We start from the raw sequence: 19,050 nt of genomic DNA on the forward strand, positions 1-19,050 counted from the left end.
CCTTACTTGAAAGAGGCATGCTAAGTTAAAGTCACTTCTGCCTATCATGTCTGGGTCAGATAAATTTCCTTCCAGTACCTTGGACACCTTCTGTTAAATCTTTCTTGTACAGGTTAAAGGAGTTCAGTCTTCTTTCATCAAAGATAATTGGCCTTACTATTCAACATCCTTTTGTTTATCAAAATTAAATTAAGGTCACTATTAGGGTACTGAAGCAATATATTACTTAGACTGGGGACACGAGGTGGGAGAACATAGAGAAGACTGATAGTGGTCTTCAATTACTGTATGATGCCACCTTTCCAAGGTCAGAAAGTTTACAACAAAGATGAGGTAAGTTTCGGGTAAAGGTTTTACAACAGATATTTTTTTCTCCACTGAAAAACTATTTGACCAAGTTATGAGGAAAGTTGTTGTCTCCCTCCCTGAAAACACTTAAACACGGCCGATATTGTAATCTTCCACAGAATCGTGGAATGATGAGAATTCATTCCAAATGAGAATTCATCCTCCAGTAGGTTTTTGTTTTCAAATTTACATTTTAAAAAGTAACAACAGCTTTTCACAGCAAGGGAATCTACTAGATCAGCAGTTCTTAAAATGTGGTCCCTGTACCAACAGTGGCAGCACCTGAGACTCCCTGGAAATGCAGACTCTTGGGCCCCACCTACACGTACTGAGTCAGAAACGGTGGAGACAGAGCCCGGCAGTCTGTGTTTTAACCAGCCCTGCAGGCGATTCTTATACATGCTACAGTTTGAGAGCCATACCCCTGGAGATCTACTGAAGACGAACCCTGTCAACAGCGCGTACAACCTCTGCCTACGGTCATAAGAAAACTAGCTAACCTCTGTAAATTTAAAATTTTTATTTTACTCTAAAAAGATCAAAAGCTACATGGGGTTTTGTCTAAGTGGCACATTCACAATGCTGTACAATTTGCAATCGTGAAATGAACAGTTTATTGACACGTGTGCAGAAACAATCTACAATCCTGAACCCACCTCTAAAGATCATTGGAGGAATAATAAAACTGGCAACTTCTCACATTAGGTTCCTGGTTTGCTGGATTATAAATGAGATACAATGCTGAATTAAGGAGAAAGCAGTATGTCAAAAGGACTATTCCAAAGAAAACACATTGTAAAAACAGCAGGGGAAAAAAATGACAGTGATGTATTTGCTCAGGACTCAAAACACAAGTTTTGAGCATGAGAAGCTCCACATAATAGAAGTCATGTGCAAAATTCAGCTTTTGATAAAAGGCTATAGTGGGTAGGTAAATACAATATATAATCACTCAACAGTCGTCCATTAGGACCCACTCACTCACTATTCAGCTCTCATGACTGGACAAAGAGACTGACTCTACCACTAACTCTAAGACTTAACGTCTTTACAAATCTACCTCTCCATGTATTAAGTGTTTCCTGGGCACCAGGACCATTTCTACTAGCCTTTATATCCACAGTATTTTGCACAGTATCTGACACATGGTGAGTGCTTAATAAATATACACAGAATCAAAGAGTATTACTATCAGCCATCCAACATGGGAGAACATGGATTTCCTAAACCGTGATGGGCCTAGGAACATTGCATGGCATCCCTAGTCACGTCAGATGGTAAGGACCTCCCTTAAACAGGGCTCCAAGCGTTCTCCTGAACTAAGGTTGGTTCTTGGGCTCCAAAGAAATAATCAGTAAGGGCAGTAATCAGTAAAGGGTAGTTAGGAGAGGGAGCCTTTAACATTCCTGCCCCCACAATTTCCATCAGGTCTCTAAAACCTTCCCAGGTAAATACATACATGCAGGAGTTCTAGGATGGACACCTTGTCTCCCTTTCCAAACATGCTGCCATCCTAACCCCTCATAAGAGCTCTGGGCCACTGTGGTCTGGCATAAATATATTCAGTGACCCAGGAAAGAGCCACAAGGGCTAATGGTAAAATCTTCTGTCTGTCTAATGATGCTCTTACAATGTTTTCTCTCCTGCTGCCTGTTTTTGGCCCAGTGGTCCATCACCTTCAGGTCACATCAAGTCCTAACTTGTCACTTTTCTTTAATATGGATCCCAGGACATGTGCCAATTAACTGAAGTGTTTCTTGTTTCTGACCCTGTCCAGTCAGCCTTCCAAGAACCTCTGTGCCAACCAGCTGCCATGATCCATTCCCAGACTGAGCAATTGCTCCCATAGTCTGCCCTGCCAGGCACAGAGCAGAAGTTCCTCAGGGGCCCCTTCCTGGCCTTCCACATTCTGGACACCAGAGGAGAGAGAGGCCTTGGCACGGAGTGTACAACCAAGTTCAAAGACAGAACTCTTCTCCAGGGCCACCTCAGTACTATTGTGAAACAGAATTTAGTCACACTAAAAACTATCCAACCAAATCCAAAAAGTACGATCCCAACCAAATACATGTAATACTTATATTAAAGAAAAGCATAACAAAGACTAGAAGAACTTGGAACCAACTGCTAACAGTAGTTTTCTCCCGGTTTGTAAAATTATATATTTTTGTTTGCCTTTTTTTTTTATGCTCCCCTCATGTATTTTACAGACTTTCTATGGTGAGAGTGCATACTTATATAATTTGAAAAATTATCATTTTTAAAAAATGCATGGAGGGGCTGACTCTTGAGTTCAGTCTTTAATTAAATAAATGTGAGTCACACTGGCTGTTGAAGATTTTTATCTGTTTTAAAAGATTAAAAATAAAAAAATAGAAAAAAGTTGGTATGATAGAAATATCTTTTCCAAAAATAGCTGTCCCAATTACTTAACAGTATATATGGTTTCTCTAGAAGCATATGCATTTCTTAATATACTGGCATTGTTATCTCCCCTCTAAGAAGTTCAGAGTTGCTCAATAATAATTGACCCAGTCACTGTAATATTGGGACACTGGCAGGAATTGACTGTTGAAAATCAAATTTGTTCCAAATACGCAGTCCTCAGTCTCAGATTATTTTTTACAGTCCCTCCCACATAGGCTTTTCTCTCTTGTCCCCAGATTGGATCACTAAAGCTTGTAGAAGAGGTAAGAGAAGAGGGGGCAGAAGAGATGCATTGCTTACTAAGCAGCTAGTATGAGCTAGCACTGTGCTAGGTACTTAGATACATGATCACAGTGCTACAAGGAGCCAGAACACTATTTACTGTATAGTAAAGGAAAACTCCCCAAACAGCTAGCTCCTCTCTGCTTCCAGCCTCCTATTCTTCAGAGTAGATATCTTTTTCTCTTTTCTTTTTTTTTTTTTTTTTTTTTAACTAAGTGTGGCGACTCTATGTACAATGTCTTAGAAATACTAGCAGGAATAAAAGGAAGGAAGGTGGGGAGGAAGAGAAGGAGGGGAAGGATGGAGACAGCAAGGGAGGAAGGAGAAGAAAAAAAAGGAAGGGAGACATCTGTGATGCCTGATTTATATATATATATATATATATATATATATATATATATATATACACACACACACACACACACACACAAGTGAAGCTATGGATGCATTTAATCATTCTGTTTGTTTATTTTTGAACAAGGGTCAGAAAATGAAGACACTCTACTCAAAGGTTAATTTCAAAGTGTAAATTTCAAGAGTAGCCACTGCTCTTTTATAGAGCCACTACTAAGCAGACGAAAATGCTGGTAATTTATTTCTTTATGAAACCTTCTTTTATAAACCTTACCCACCGTGATCATTTCATTTTCTGAATTCCTATTTCACTTAGGGCCTAACTTACATTACTTGGCATTCAGTTATATACTTTTTCTGGCAATTCTTGCTTTTTATTATTTCCCCATGTTTTAATGTTCTCTTTCCTACAATAACACATAGTCCTTGAGGACACGCCACCTCTTAGTATCTGCCATCATACCCAGCTCCTGGATATAAACCTAGGTCCCAAAAGATTTTTATGGAAGCCCCAGCCTTACTGCCCCTCTTGAATGTCCCATGGCACATTGTTCCTCCCATTGCTACCACAGGTATGACACTGGGCTCTATCAGTGGTTTGGATACCAGTGTGTCTGTTCATGATGCTGTAAACAGCTTAAGGGCAGAGTCAGTGCCTTATTCATCTCCTCAGTCCCCTCTGGGTTTTACAGTGCAAGCGACACATCATAGGTACTCGACATATACTGATTGGCTCAAATAGATTAAGGATGGGATTCTGATGTATTCCCAAGTCAGCTATGTATAAGCAGGGTTTTCTAAGGACCAAAGGGAGTCAGGAGATTCACCATCCCCTTTCATGGGATTCTTGAAACATTTTAATCACACATATTAAAAGGCCACATAGTTTATTAGAAAAAGCACAAATATTGGAGTCAGATAGCTCTAGCTGACATCAGAGTTGTCACCACTTTCTCTTTTAAGCTATTTTCATTTTCTTTTTTTTAATATTTATTTATTTATTTTCGGAGAGAGTGTGGAGGGAGGGGCAGAGAGAGGGCGAGAGAAGGAAATCTAGACAGGCTCTGCAAGGTGGGCCTCGAACTCAAGAGCCATGAGATTATGTCCTGAGCCAAAGAGGGATGCTTAACCTACTGAGCCATCCAGGTGTCCCTAACCTATTTTCATTTTCAAATGTTCACTTGAGCAGAAAGGTCCTTTCTTGATCTTTAAGTTTGTAATTACCCAAGCAACACATGAATTAAAATAATTACTAAAAAAACTTGGAAAAAATCAATCGACTTGTCCTTCCCCCAGCTCAGCTACCTCAAGTGCCCACTGTCAGCCATCTAGTGTGCTCGATTCTGGTTCTCTTTATCTGCATTTATATATATATGACTGTGTGTATAGCTAGATGGAGAGATAGATCCACACTTACTTTTTTGTATTTTTTGCATAAATAGGTCCATACTATTGCATACTGTTTTGTTACATTTTTCACTTAATTTCTTTCTCATTCAATATTTAATGTCAATTTATCTATAAATATGTATTTATATATAAAAATTTATATATAAAAATATGTTTGTCTCCTTATCAATCTTTATTTATTTATTTATATGGCTTATCTTGTGCCAAGACTTTGTAGCTATACCTTTGAGAAGGACATAAATGCTCTGGGCACCAGTTTAAACTGGAAATCTTACCTACCTGAAAGTGTTGGGGTGAAGATTAAATAAAATCAAATCATGCATGCATATCACCTAAATGATTGGTACCGAATAAAATGTAACAATTGTGGCTGTTATTGTCATTACCTTTGAAACACAGAAATCACACTGGGAAATTCCTAGCTTCTTGTCAGGGCCAATCCTCAGTGGGATTTTAGGAAATCCACGGTAGAACAAGAACTACAGTATCCTGAATGTCGTAATTCACTGTTTGCACTGTTTGCACTTACGAAATACAAGAAGTCCCCAGGATTCCATAGGAACTTGGATTTCCTCCTAGTGCCTCCGTTCCCGTAGGGTTATAGGAGTGTTAAGGGTGAGGAGCAATGTCTCCCTCCTAATTGCCTTCCAGGGAACCAGCAGTGTGAGTTCACCTTTCATTAACCAGAGCCACATATACAAAGACCTCACAGCAGCAGCAGCCTGACATTAAATTGTGACAAAAACAATACCCACTGGCGACTCCAGAGTACAGCTGTTCTCCCTTCCACGTCTGCCTTCCTGTTACAAGAAGGTGTGCATTGCATGCCTATCAACCCTGTATTTAAGAGGGCACCTCAATACATACATTTTAAATCAGACCTGAATTGCTGATCAAAACTGTTTGAAGTTTTCCAGATGCAAGTACATTTATCTACAGCACTTCTGAAGATAAGGGGGAGAAAAGCCCAAAGCTTGTCAAAGTTAATTAGATTCATACAAAAAGCTTAACAGTCCTATGCAATGTTTTTACTCTATTACATATAAATGTACAATAATTCCATGAACACTGGGTTTAATTGCTCATAATATTTTAATTAAGGTTATGCTTTGTATAAATATCAACTCATCATTTACTGTGACTACAGTCTTATTTAAATGATGAAGTCAATTTGACAGTACATTCATGAAAAAGAGAGCCTTTTAAGAGTTTTCTCTTATGTGGTCTAGAATACTAATGGAGGTTAATTGTCAAAACAAGCCTAGCAAGACTTCAGAATTATCTTCACATTTTAGTGATAGAACAACATAACCACATTTTTATGTGACCTGCTGACCTAATACCATGCATAACATAATGGATATTGTAAGTCTCCACGTATGCTTCTTGAAAATCAGAGAGCTTCTTTTTAATATTTACATTTTGTGGCTGCCCTTTAAATAGACACCCTTTAACTACTGTATTTGCGATTCAGATGATCAGATAATTAGATGTAAGATTAGATGCGCCAGAAGAGATGGCTGCCTCAATTAATCTTACAGTCTGTGCCTCTGCAAATCACTACTTGGTGTGTAACAGAAAATATCAAATTAAGTTTTCAGAGGCAGGGAAATCTCAAGTCTGCAGTCATTTTAATTCCATCTGAGGGAAGGATATAATTTATTACTGTATTCAGAATTCATGTTCTCTTTTTCCAAAACACCAATTTTAATTAGAGAACAGAGACCCGAAAGAGTAGAAATAGGGGGAAAAAACGCCTTCTGGTGTCCACAGGGATCACTATCTATCTACTCCTTCTCTAAGCAATACCTGTCTCAAGTCTGTGGCTGCCATGAGTGAATACCAAAAGATTAGAGACAGTGAGCCTTTTCCTATCAAGTGGCCCTCACCAGCCTTCGAAAGAGCAGTGAGGCATCTCCCATCTGGCAAACACCCCAATTGCTTTTCTTCCCTTTGCTACTGGTTTTCATATTCAAATTTCACAAACCACTGTGTCTTCCAAAATGATTTAGTAGTTTGTCTCATCAAATACAAGAAGATGCAAGAAAATCTTATTGCCAACTTTATGTACTTTTTATAAATAGAATAGAATTTTTAACAGAATAGAAAGAGGACATAAAAATAGTCCTAGAAACTAGAAAACAGATGGCAACAAAAGATACCGGTATTTATCCATGGAGCCTATTAAGAGGGAAGTGCAAAATAACCAGCCCATTTTGGGTTCTTTAAAGAGTTTTGAATAAAGTAAATTCCTACAGCTTCTACTGAAATCACAGGACTTTTAACAATAGAGGGTGGTTGGGTGGCATTTAAGTATCTAAGTTCATAACTCCCAGACGGGAAATCCAATGCTTGAGTCCTATGTTAAGACATTACCATGACAAACCTGACGTTAAAGTCATTTGAAGGTTTCACTTCATCTGCCCATGCCATATTTGAAAGTTGGGGCTAAGTTAATTTAAAAAGTCACTCTATTCATTCATACAACAAATATTCGTGAAATACAGGAAAGCTTTCAAAAAGAAGCATCTGCAAAGTAATTCCTAGGGGAAAGAAATCTCCATAAATAACAAGAGAGCAGGAATAGCTTGTCATAAACTTATTTAATATTCCTCTGATCTCTGAATATGAGGGTGACAACACATGGGGACATGCTAACATCTTCAAGGATACCTGAAAGAGAAATCTGTTAATAGCAAACTGGAGCCAGAACTGATGAGCTTGACCCCATTTATTACCTGATGCACAACTAAAATAGAGCCCACTTTGTGTATTTGTTTCTAAGTTTAACTCCTGCAGCACAGAGATCCCAGCCCATCATTTTTCTCTTTTGTGTTCACACAGTAGTTATATTATCTTTAACTGTGTGCTAATTATTTGCTAAGTGTGGAGAGATCCCATTCCCCAAACTAGACGGTGAGCATCTAAAGGGCAGGGGAACGTCTTCTACAGGCTTTTCTCCTTCATTACCCCACACGACACACAGCCAAGCACAAAGCAGAGGCAGTGTGTGAGGGATGGAAGAAGAATGGGAAGGAAGAAAGAAAAGCAGCCAGAAGACGAGTGAGCTTTGGTTCCAAGCTTATCAGCATCCTTTCCTTCTCTCTAGTTTTTGCCAACGGCCTCAATATTCTACCCATCATCCTACAGTCTGGTTCTCTCTGACTTCTCCCTTCTCACCTCCCCAGGTCTCTATCCTCAGTCTCTTACCTAACACAAGCACTCAGCTAATGCAGCATCTGCCCACCTGGCCTTCTTGTTTTAACTCTTCCCTCATGGTTATCACCTACCCTACTGGTGCTCCCACCTCCTCAAATGTCTTTGGTGGCTTTCAGAAAACCCCACACATTACACATATAGTTTAGGTACCACCACCAGCTATTCTGGGTGCCTAGGGAGCCCCTGTCCATCTGCCTACACATCTCCATCTTGTTCCATCTCCCCTTCAAGGCGCAGCCCAAAGGCCATGCCTCCAAAAAAGGCTTGTATGTGCTCATGTTGCCCAAACTCATTTCTGTCAGCTCTCTGCCTTTATAGAAATGCCCTGTGCCTCTCGGGTGTCCCTTTTGGTATCTTTTACTGTTAAATCTCCCTAAGCATATTGCAAGTTCCTTGTAAAAAAAAAAAAAAAAAGGCCACCACATCTCATTAAACTTTGTACCCCATGCCTTTTCCATAGTAGTTGCTAAGTAAACATTTGTTTAATTATGCCCATGAACCCTCAGAACCTTATACCACCCTCAGCACCTACAATCTTAGTGATGATGCGGGAACCACAATTTAAGAATGGATCCTAGGACACAATCCTTCTATCTCAAAGCACATAAACATCTCAGCCAATGAAGAAGTTATCCCTATTTAAAATTCTACTAAGATAGTAAGTCCAAGTATTTTAATATAAGGGATATTTACATGTTACACATATTTTCCAGCCACCAAACCAAAACATTTCTACAAACACAGAACTCTTTTCACTAAACACGGCAAATTAACATGTTAATTCCTCTCCTTTCTTCTTTGTCCATTTTCCAGTGTTTTGCTGGTCTAGACAGTTCCTTCAGTGCCTTCTTTACACTTTGAGTGCATTAGCACCTCCACTCTTCAGCTGCCCCAAGATGATTTTTTTTTTTTTTTTTTTTGCCTAGGAGTGATTTTTTCCTGTCCTTCCTCTTTTCTAACAAGACCTGCTAATTCTTTATAGCCACGGCTTGTCAACTTCTTTCACATAACCTTTGCCGACAGCTCTCTGAAGACACGTACTGCAATACAGGTAGGTATGCCTACATCTCTTCCACCCCACTTTTAGGCTTGCAATATCTCTTCTGTAACCCTTCCTATACCCGAATATAATTCCTTAGATCAAAACTAAATTACTCACACTGCAGTTTAAGGACATTTTTCCCTCCTTTCCTAATCTTAGTGGATGTGGGGCACAGTAATTTTCCTGTGTATAATTAGGGGGGAAAAAACCTTCAGAGTGTGTCCCGAGAAACTCTTTTGATATTATTTTGTTTTTCTCTTGGACAATATGCCTTTTATATTATTTATCCAGTAGAAATCCACAGTACGTCAAATTTGCTCTGCCAATGACATCCTATTTCTTTTATCGTGTCTGCACAGTTATCTTGTCTGAGCTGGTGGCTCCTGTTTTGAGAGTCCATGAAGGATTGAAAGATTCAGCATTAAGCTTGGTGAATTGTGGTTGTTAATCCAACGTCCACACACCATGGTAGCGTGGCCAACTCCCCCTAAGATACGCGTGATTTTAATGGAGAAATTCAAAAGAGCTTATTAGCTTAGAGGATTTACGTGTATTAGTAGCACACTTGAAGTGTCCGATTAATATTGTGTTCTTATATAATATACCAGATGAGCCCTAATAAAGAGTTACTCACCTGAGTCTAGAGGTTCTATCCTACACAACCCTGGACACTATATAGGCCTCGTGAAATGTACACACGAGATGGAGACAAGTTTAGAGGATGCACTCACAGAAGTCCCTGAAAAGCACTATGGAGGATCTATAACCACACCTAGAAGTTTCCTTGCTTTCTGAGCCTCAAACATGACATGCTTACACAAGGATCCTTTCAAAACAGGACTATTCCAACTCTTTTCCTTCAATTGGAGGAACGAGAAAAAGTTAGCTAGAACTGGAATTTTTCCCAGCAGATTACTTAGAATAGAGTGAGAAGAAACTTTGCTGACGACACCCATAAATTTAAAAGAACAAATAAATAGGGGTATGTGGTTGGCTCAGTTGGTTAAGCGTCTGACTTGATTTCAGCTCAGTTCATGGTCTCGCAATTCCTGAGATCAAGCCCCGCGTCGGGGTCTGTGCTGACAGCACGGAATATGCTTGGGATTCTCTCTCTCCCTCTCTTTCTGCCCCTCTCTCACTCGTGCTCTCTCTCTCAAAATAAATAAATAAACTTTTTAAAAAATTATTTAAAAAAACAAATAATAATCCTTATCAGGCAGGTGAAGATCTGCTTAGAGCTCCTGCAATCCATTAGAATGGAGTACATGTTTTATTCACTTGCTGAATCTTGACCACAGTGGCCCCCTGAGGATGAGCTCCTGTAATTGTCCATCTTCTCAACAAAGAACAATGCCAGTTGGACAGACTGAAGCTACTGAAAAATAACCTGATTTATCTTCTGCAACTAAGCAAAGAAATCACTCCCCATCTTAATGTTGCTCGCATACATCACACTGCCCACCTACCTTGTTTGGAAGGTTCACGCAAGTTAGAAGCCCTGATATTCTCACCACCATGTCATATACTCCACCTGATTGGCACTTCAGTCTAAAGTATCAACTAAACACTTACTTAGAAGCCTAATTCCCCTTCTATTTCCAACCCACTTGGACATGTAAAAAACTTCTGCACATTTTGTATTTTCATAACCAACCCCAGACACACTGCTTGCCATTTTGTAAAAATACTAACAGATAAAAATAGAAGACTTTATGAATTCTCCAAAGTTAATAAAGCAAAGGTTATCTCAGTAAAGTAATTATTGTCTACTACTATGTGATAATTGCCACATAGCAATTTATGAGATATATCTGTCTGGGGGAAAGCATAGATGCACATATATACACACATATGCATGTATGCACACACAAATTTCTTTTTTTTCCATTTTGGGTGCTAGTGTTATAGATGTTACATGAAAAAAAAAAGTCAAGGGGTGCCAGTTAAGCATCGGACTTTTGATTTAGGCTCAGGTCATAATCTCTCACTTCATGGAATCAAGCCCTGCATCAGCTCTGAGCTGACAGTGTGGAGCCTGCTTGGGATTCTCTCTCCCTCCCTCTGGCCCTCCCTGCTCATGCATGCTCGGGCTCCCTCCCTCCCTCTCTCTCTCTCTGTTTCTCTCTCAAAATAAATAAATAAACATTAAAATATATATACATATATATATATATATATATATTTTTTTTTTTTTTAAGTCAACTTTTCAGGGAATCAAATATACTGCTGGTGGTATTTTAAGTTGCTATACTTTTAAAGAACAATTTTTAAAACTAAAGAAAGAATAATTTAAATTACACACACACACACACACACACACACACACACACAAACATATATCAAGGGCCCCAAAAATGTAACTCAGTAATTCTACTTCCAGGAATTTATTCTTAAGAAATTATGAGAATTCCACTTAAAAATTGAGATACAAAGATGTTCATCATATTTCATAGTGGTAAAAAAAAAAATAAATCAAAATACCAATGATAGGGAAACATTAATAACTTATAGTACAAATACAAGACAAAACACTTTACAACCATAAAAGAGTGTATTTTTAAATATTTCACATGGGGAAAATGTTTATGATTAACTGTAAAGGCAACAGATACAAAGCAGTGGTTAAATAGGATCTTGATTTTTTTTTTTTAAAGAATGTAAGAAAAACGTATGTTCTTACGCATGAAAATTCTACATGGAAAGTCACTCATGCAAATATCAACAATCTCTAGGAAGTAGGTTTACAGGTGATTTATATTTTATTTTTTATATTTTTATATATTCCAACTTATCACTAGTGAATGTATTTTATTTTCTTAATTTTAATCAACAATTTTTCCATCTCCCTAATGCCTCCCACACTAGGATTTCTGTATCGATTTATACCCAGACTTTGGGAGACTATACATGAAGTTTGCCCAGGAAGAGTCCCTTTCATTTTTGCTTGCTATACCGTCATTAAACACTTCCACACTCAAAGGTGTCCTGGTTTATATAATAAATTGATGACCCTATCCTAAATGAATTTGTAGGATTAGGGATATAAAAGTTCAAGGAGGGGTAAAGTACTCTCCAAAATATGACCGTCTTGGGGCACCTGGGTGACTCAGTTAGTTAATTGTCCCACACTTGACTTGGGCTCAGTTCATGAACTCACAGTTCATGAATTCAAGCCCTGCACTGGGCTCTGTGCTAACAGTGAGGAGCCTGCTTGAGATTCTCTCTCTCCCTCTCTGCTCCTCCCCTGCTCTCTCTCTCTCTCTCTCAAAAATAAGCAAGCTTTAAAAAATAAAATAAAATGAGACCAGTCTTCTATCAAAAGATGTGCTAAATCTCTATTCTAAGAATGGAGGAGGGATTGACAGACCTCATCTCTACTTACCTATATTCTGCCATGTCAGAACGGATTAAAGATCGCTTTTTATAGACTTTGAATTGTCTTGAACTCTAAGGACAGAAATGAGGTGTGACCTAAGGTGAATGATATTAATATGGATACCCAACTATTGATACTCCTGCAAAACTTGCATTTTTGTGCACTGGAAGAAGAGGCTTATCAAAACATAATAAATACAGTTGACCCTTGAACAACATAGTCTTGGACTGCATAAGCACACTTATATGTAGATTTTTGTGACAAATACAGTATAGTACCATGCATGCATTTTCTCTTCCTTATGATTTTCTTTCCTCTAGCTTCCTTTATTGTAAGAAAACACCATACAATACATATAACTTAAAAAAATATGTGTGAATCAAATGTTTATGTTATCAACAAGGCTTCCAAGCAACAGTAGGCTATTTGTAGCAAAGTTTTTGGAAAATCAAAGTTATGCATGGATTTTTGACTGTGGGCAGGCGGGGAGGGGGAAGAGGTGCCCCTAACTCGTGCGTTGTTCAAGGTCAACTGTAATCTCTATTGGTGTAGAGAGCAGGGCTGTGTTTTAGCATCCTAAATTCTTAGTAAATAAATGGGTGAATTAGATACATTCTCCATTTCTATAGAAATTAGACAAATAATTATTTTCCTGTATGCTGTTATATGGTTTCATTTTCATTTACCTAGGCTGGTCTAAGAACCTAGAATCCTAGGTTGGTCTAGACACATATAATTTATTCTGTTTTCTAGCTAAAGTCAAAAGCAAGCAATTATGGATTAATATTAATTACTCTAAAACTAAAATCAGTATCTTTGAAAATTGTTTTTCAAAAGGCAATGGGAATTTATTTGCCCATTCTCATATCCCTTTCAGGTGGTATACTGTGCAACTAATTGATTTGGCTAGACTTTCAGAAAGAGCTCTTGGTAAAATAAATTAATCCTCGAGACTTTATTGTGGATTTTTTATTGCCATGGTGAGTAATTAGACCAAAATAAGTATAGCCGCACAAAATGACAATAGTTTTTCAAAGTCTTAAGCAAAATAATTTCTTTCACTGCTTGTCACATAGTCCTTTACAGAACCCCAATGTAAAAATAAGTGAAGCTGAATCCCTCAAGTCTTTCTCTTCCTTCACTCCCTCATCTAACCAAGTGCTCCAAGCACCTCTAATGAACTCAGAGCTTCAAGACTTGGTATGGAAATATACTATAATTGTCCTCATAGGTACTTGACATTACTAGCTTCCTACATGACTTCAAAAGCATACTGGTCCTGCTAAAAAACGCCCAACTAAACATATTCCTGCTTCTGTCTCTTTTTGAAACAGAACATGCTATCCAGCTCCTCTCAAACTCTGGCTAAAAGAAGTGACTTTAAAGAACATTGTTGAAGGATATAACAGTCAATCTCTAAATTATACTTTGGATCTAGTCAGACCACATGAAGTTTATGTATACAGACCAAATTAGCTTAGCTTTTCGTAATAGCGTCTTTACTGAACTGGCACTTACTAAATAACCTTTAGATTTTTTTTTTTCATAAGGTTGCTTTTAAAAAGAGCATTTGCTTCAAAAAATATCATTGAAGAAATTGCCTATTAAATCAGTGCTCATTATTTATGGTCTCATGTGATAAATCTCTTTTAAAAATCAGTACCAGGAAAAATGTACTCCTGAGGAACCTACTTACTTTCTTCTTTTGGATAATAACAATGACACAACTGATCATGTCTCCTTTGTCATCTTGGATGCCAAGAACCTCAGAGCTAAATCTGAAGTTCAGTGGTAACATATACGGTAGACCTTAGGTCTCATACTTGAGTTCTGTTTCTTCATAATACCAAGTTCTGCTTTTATATATATTTTCTTTCTTTCGTTGTAGGTATTCTAATTATAAACTCCTTCAAATTCCTGATGGAGTAATAATTGTTCATGAGCCATTAACTAACATTGTAACTGTATTAGTACAAATCTGTAAATCCAGCTAACAGTGTTACAATCAAGTCAATACTGTCCACACTATCATTAGCTTTTGTTGGATGCTTTTGAAAACATTATTTACTTCTTGCCTGTCTTCAGAAATATCTCCAAGCTTTTAGAAAGATTACTAAAAATGGTTCTATCATAACATATGCACATTATCTCAGTAATCTGGAATGTAAAGATTCTAGGATTGAAAACTTCACTGGGGCTTTCTTACTATCCCCTGACATCTTGAGATTTAATTCCATCTCAACTATTGTTCTACCCTTTGCCATCTAAAGATCATTTTCCTCTTTTAAGTCTAATCTAAGAACAATCATTTAGTACATCAGGCATCATCCTAAGTATCTCAGAGTATGTAATACCTCACTAAATTCTCATAACTAGTATTACCCATTCTTACAGATGAGAACACTACAGCCAAATGAAGTTAAGTAGCTTACCCAGGGTCACGTGGTACTAAGTGGCAAAGCCACAATCTGAACCCAAGTAGTCTAACTCCAGGGTCCCTGGAGTTATTATTCTATATTGCTCCTTTGAAAAAGTGTATAAAATAACAAGCTTGAATTCTGCTGCAAGAGATTAAGCAAAATATTAATAAGAAAGTTGTAATAGCATGACTTGTATTTTGAAAGGATACCAGGAAAAGTTTTGAAAACAATTTTAACAGCTTCCGAAATAGGGCAGCATTTCATTTTCTTGAGCTATTTAAGTGTGAGGCTGCCTGAAGATAAGAATGGGGAGGACATTGTAAAAGTCTCTTCCTGCTCAGTCACTCTAATTTTTACAATATCCGGTGAAAGAGTTTTATGCAAATGATGGGCAATTCCCAGACCTCTGTTTCTTCAACTCTAGCCCTTTGTAATTGTTGAAAATAAGTAAGTACGGTTACCATAAGAGATTATAAAATATTACTATTCAGACACCATTTTGCACAAGAGCAAGGGTGGCAATATAGAGCAATAAAATGGAGGAGGGACATTTTCAAGAGATAAAATTCTTTTGAACTTATTTTCTGCAACCAGGGAAAATACACCAGCACCCAAAGGAATATGGGAAACTTTACACTACATTTACGCACAAACACATTTTCTACTTCTTAATTTAAAAAAGGAAAGGACAGCATTAAAATGCGCATACAAATAAACAGGCCATTTATTTACTTCTACTAATTAACATCTCTTGAGATCTCCAGGGTCTCTTAACATCTCTAGGGCCTCTCTCAAAGGATGTTCTCATGGCAGGAGAACCAGTGATTCAAAAACTTGCTGAATCCAGAGGGAGAAATGTCAGAAAAGAAAAGACACCCTAAAAACAAACATGTTAATTAAAAACATGAGATAAACACCAACATCTCCCACCTCTACCCACTATCCCTGGGAGGCCGGGGAAAATAGTGTTCCTGCTTTAAACTTTTTTTAAAGGGCCAAATTAGTTACAAATTCTCCAGAAACAGTTAACATTTGCTCCACACAGTCATTACCCCCAAAAAAACACAACTCCTAAAATCAGAGCTAAAGAGCAGAAGTAGAAATTTCCAATTGCTCAGATTTAAAATACATGACACTCAATGAGTGTCACACCCAAAGAAGCGTTGGAAGTTCCCTTGGCTATTTCCAGCAGTCTCAACCAAGAAGAAAAAACTAAGACAGTTGGGATATCCAAGAGTGAATGTCAAGGTTGGGAGAAGACCAGTCAGGAACAGGAGGGAGAGACTGGATGAAGCTGTGATTTGATTATGCACCAAACACAGTCTTGGTTAGAAATATGATTCTTGTTGACTGAAAACTGAAAGTGATGGGGTTTAGGACAACACATCACCCCCAAATACTGCACATTGATTTGAATATTTTAAGCTAAAAGAGTTTGAAAAAACAGCAGAAAGAGAAGGTCTCTCTGACCTTATCCCCCACCTTCCCTTCTCCCCAAAGCAGCTTATAAGACCTTAATGTGGGAGGTGCCCTTCCTATACCCAGAAAAAAGGAGTATCTTTATCTCCTGGATGCAGGAAACCTAGAAGAATCTGCACATGTGGTCCTTATGAAGTTCCCCCCAATTTATTACATCTACCTTATATTCTTTGACCTATCATATCCTTCTACAAATGTCTACTCTTCATCAAACTTAGCTAAAAAACTCAGACTTAACCATTTCTTTGGAAGTTCTCTTCCTTATGAAGGTGCCTGTATCACATAAAACTTATATTAAATAAACACGTGTGTTTTTCTCCTGGTTATCTTTGTCAATCCAATTTTCAGACCCAGCCAAGGACCCTAAGAGAGTAAAAAAAAAAAAAAACCTTTTCCTCCCCTGAAAAAATATGGAGAAGGAGAAGAGAATAGGAAAAGAAGAGAAAGGAAAGGGAAAAATTAATGAACTGTAGAGGAAAGATGAAGGTGGAAAGAAAATAAGAATTGACCAAATTAACTCAAATAAACCATTTTTATGATACCACTCTGAATTTTTCCTTAATTTTCCTTATAATATATATGTGTGTATTTTTTTTAACATTTTTTTATTTATTATTGAGAGACAGACAGAGACAGAGCATGAGCATGGGAGGGGCAGAGAGAGGGAGAGATAGAATCTGAAGCAGGCTCCAGGCTCTGAGCCATCAGCACAGAGCCCAATGCGGGGCTCAAACCCATGGAGCACGAGATCATGACCCGAGCTGAAGTCGGCCACTTAACAGACTGAGCCACCCAGGCGCCCCTATATATGTGTGTATTTTAACTGTAGAAGCACTATTACCATTTTAGCACAATGTCAAAGGCATGGTTTTGGAGGCAAACAACCCTGGGACCAGGTCTATTCCGACCCTGAATAGCTGTGTGAACTGAAGAAATTACTTAACTACACTGAACCTTGGTTTTCTCACCTGTAGCATGTTGATAATAAGAGTTTTCAAATGATTACTATTCCTCCACAAATCTATTTTCAATGTATATTTACAATAAAAATATGAGTAAGTTATCTACAATTCTAGCTGCATAATTTTCACCTTGCACCATATCCAAGCAGTTTCCATGTTGCTAAGACTTCATAACTGTCAATACCTGCAAAAATTCTGTCTAGTGGATGCATCACGTTCCTGTACTGCTGTTTTCAGTTTCTCCTTTTTGTAAATAAGGCAGTTATGAATATCATCCTGCTGAGGGTGTTTCTCCATATTTTGCATGATTCCTTCCCATGAGAAGAGCTTTCCGGTAAAGGAGTGCCAACTCCCTAAAGGGCATGAACATTGCTCTTGTCTTTTAACAACCAGAAGCAGAAATCTAGATCTGCCCTCACCAGTCAAGTGTGTGATTAATCCACTATTACTAATTACCATGATCTGTAACCAATGTTTCAGGTTATGTGATTTTTGTCATCTTTACAGAGGCTCTTGTGCTCTTCAAAGATTCTCTTGAGTGAATTCTGGATTCTAGATCAATAGTTAATTCATGAACCTTCCCAGCATTCTCACCCTTGCTTCCCAGGTAAACACACTTGCACATACACAGTATGGATGGAGTTTCTCTAGAGAGCGATTTTCAGCCCCTATCTGCAATCACTAGGCTGTCCAATCAATATGAAGTGAAAAATTGCAGCCCAGTGTATTCAGCCAAAATTCAACTATGAGATGTTTGTCCATGGCAGCTTGTATATTATTTAATCAAGACCTTTATGACAACTTTTTCCATTGTGGTTGGTGATAAATGGAATCAATCAGGAGATGTACACCGATCGATCATCTAACTACTTCGAATTGTCTGTAAACTTTGTTGAAGTGCAAAGAAAAATAAGAACCATAATCAATATAATTGGTAATGCTGGAGGGAAATCAGACTTGGATGTTTTAAGTATGCAGGTGTGAAACATGACTTCCTGTCTATTCTTCACTGTCCCTGCTGGCCTGCTGTATTAACTTTAAGTCAAAAGTTCACCTGATACCTTTTAAAGAAACTAACATTTTTCACGCTAATATCTCCTACTTCATATTACTAATATTTATCTGCAAAGATCACATCTATTTGCTGTCATCTACAGATCTCATCTATGAATCTCATATTAATAGCTTCTGGGGCAAATAACATTAGGACTGTGTTACTCAGGCTTTAACCACAAACCTTTGAAAGGTCATGATATGCAAGACAGAACTCATAAATAAATAAATAAATAAATAAATAAACAAACAAACAAACAAACAAAACCATTTTCTAAATCCATAAAGTAGTTGTTCCCATCTGGATTTTGCATGAGATTATCTCTTATATAGCACTTCAAGTCACTCAATGAGATAGAGAGTCTATTTTATGGATGAAAGAAGAATCAAATACAAAACATGGTTTAACATACTTTAGAATATTATTAAATCATACCTCAAAGCATTTAGGAATAGGGGGAAAAAAGACATGAAAAAAAACAACATGCAACTATTTTTGCAGATTCCATGAATGGAGAACATAAGTCAGGGTCATACATACTCTTAATGACACGAAAGTCCAATATTCTGGAAAGAGCATGGTATACCAGAAAATTTAACTGTATAACATGATCAAGTTCACTATTATCCTAACCTCTCCAAAGATTCCTCATCTGTAAAATGGGATTATACCTCCCT

This window comes from Panthera onca, chromosome C2 (genome assembly GCF_046562875.1).
Source record: "Panthera onca isolate mPanOnc1 chromosome C2, mPanOnc1 haplotype 2, whole genome shotgun sequence".
NCBI classification, from domain to species: domain Eukaryota; kingdom Metazoa; phylum Chordata; class Mammalia; order Carnivora; family Felidae; genus Panthera; species Panthera onca.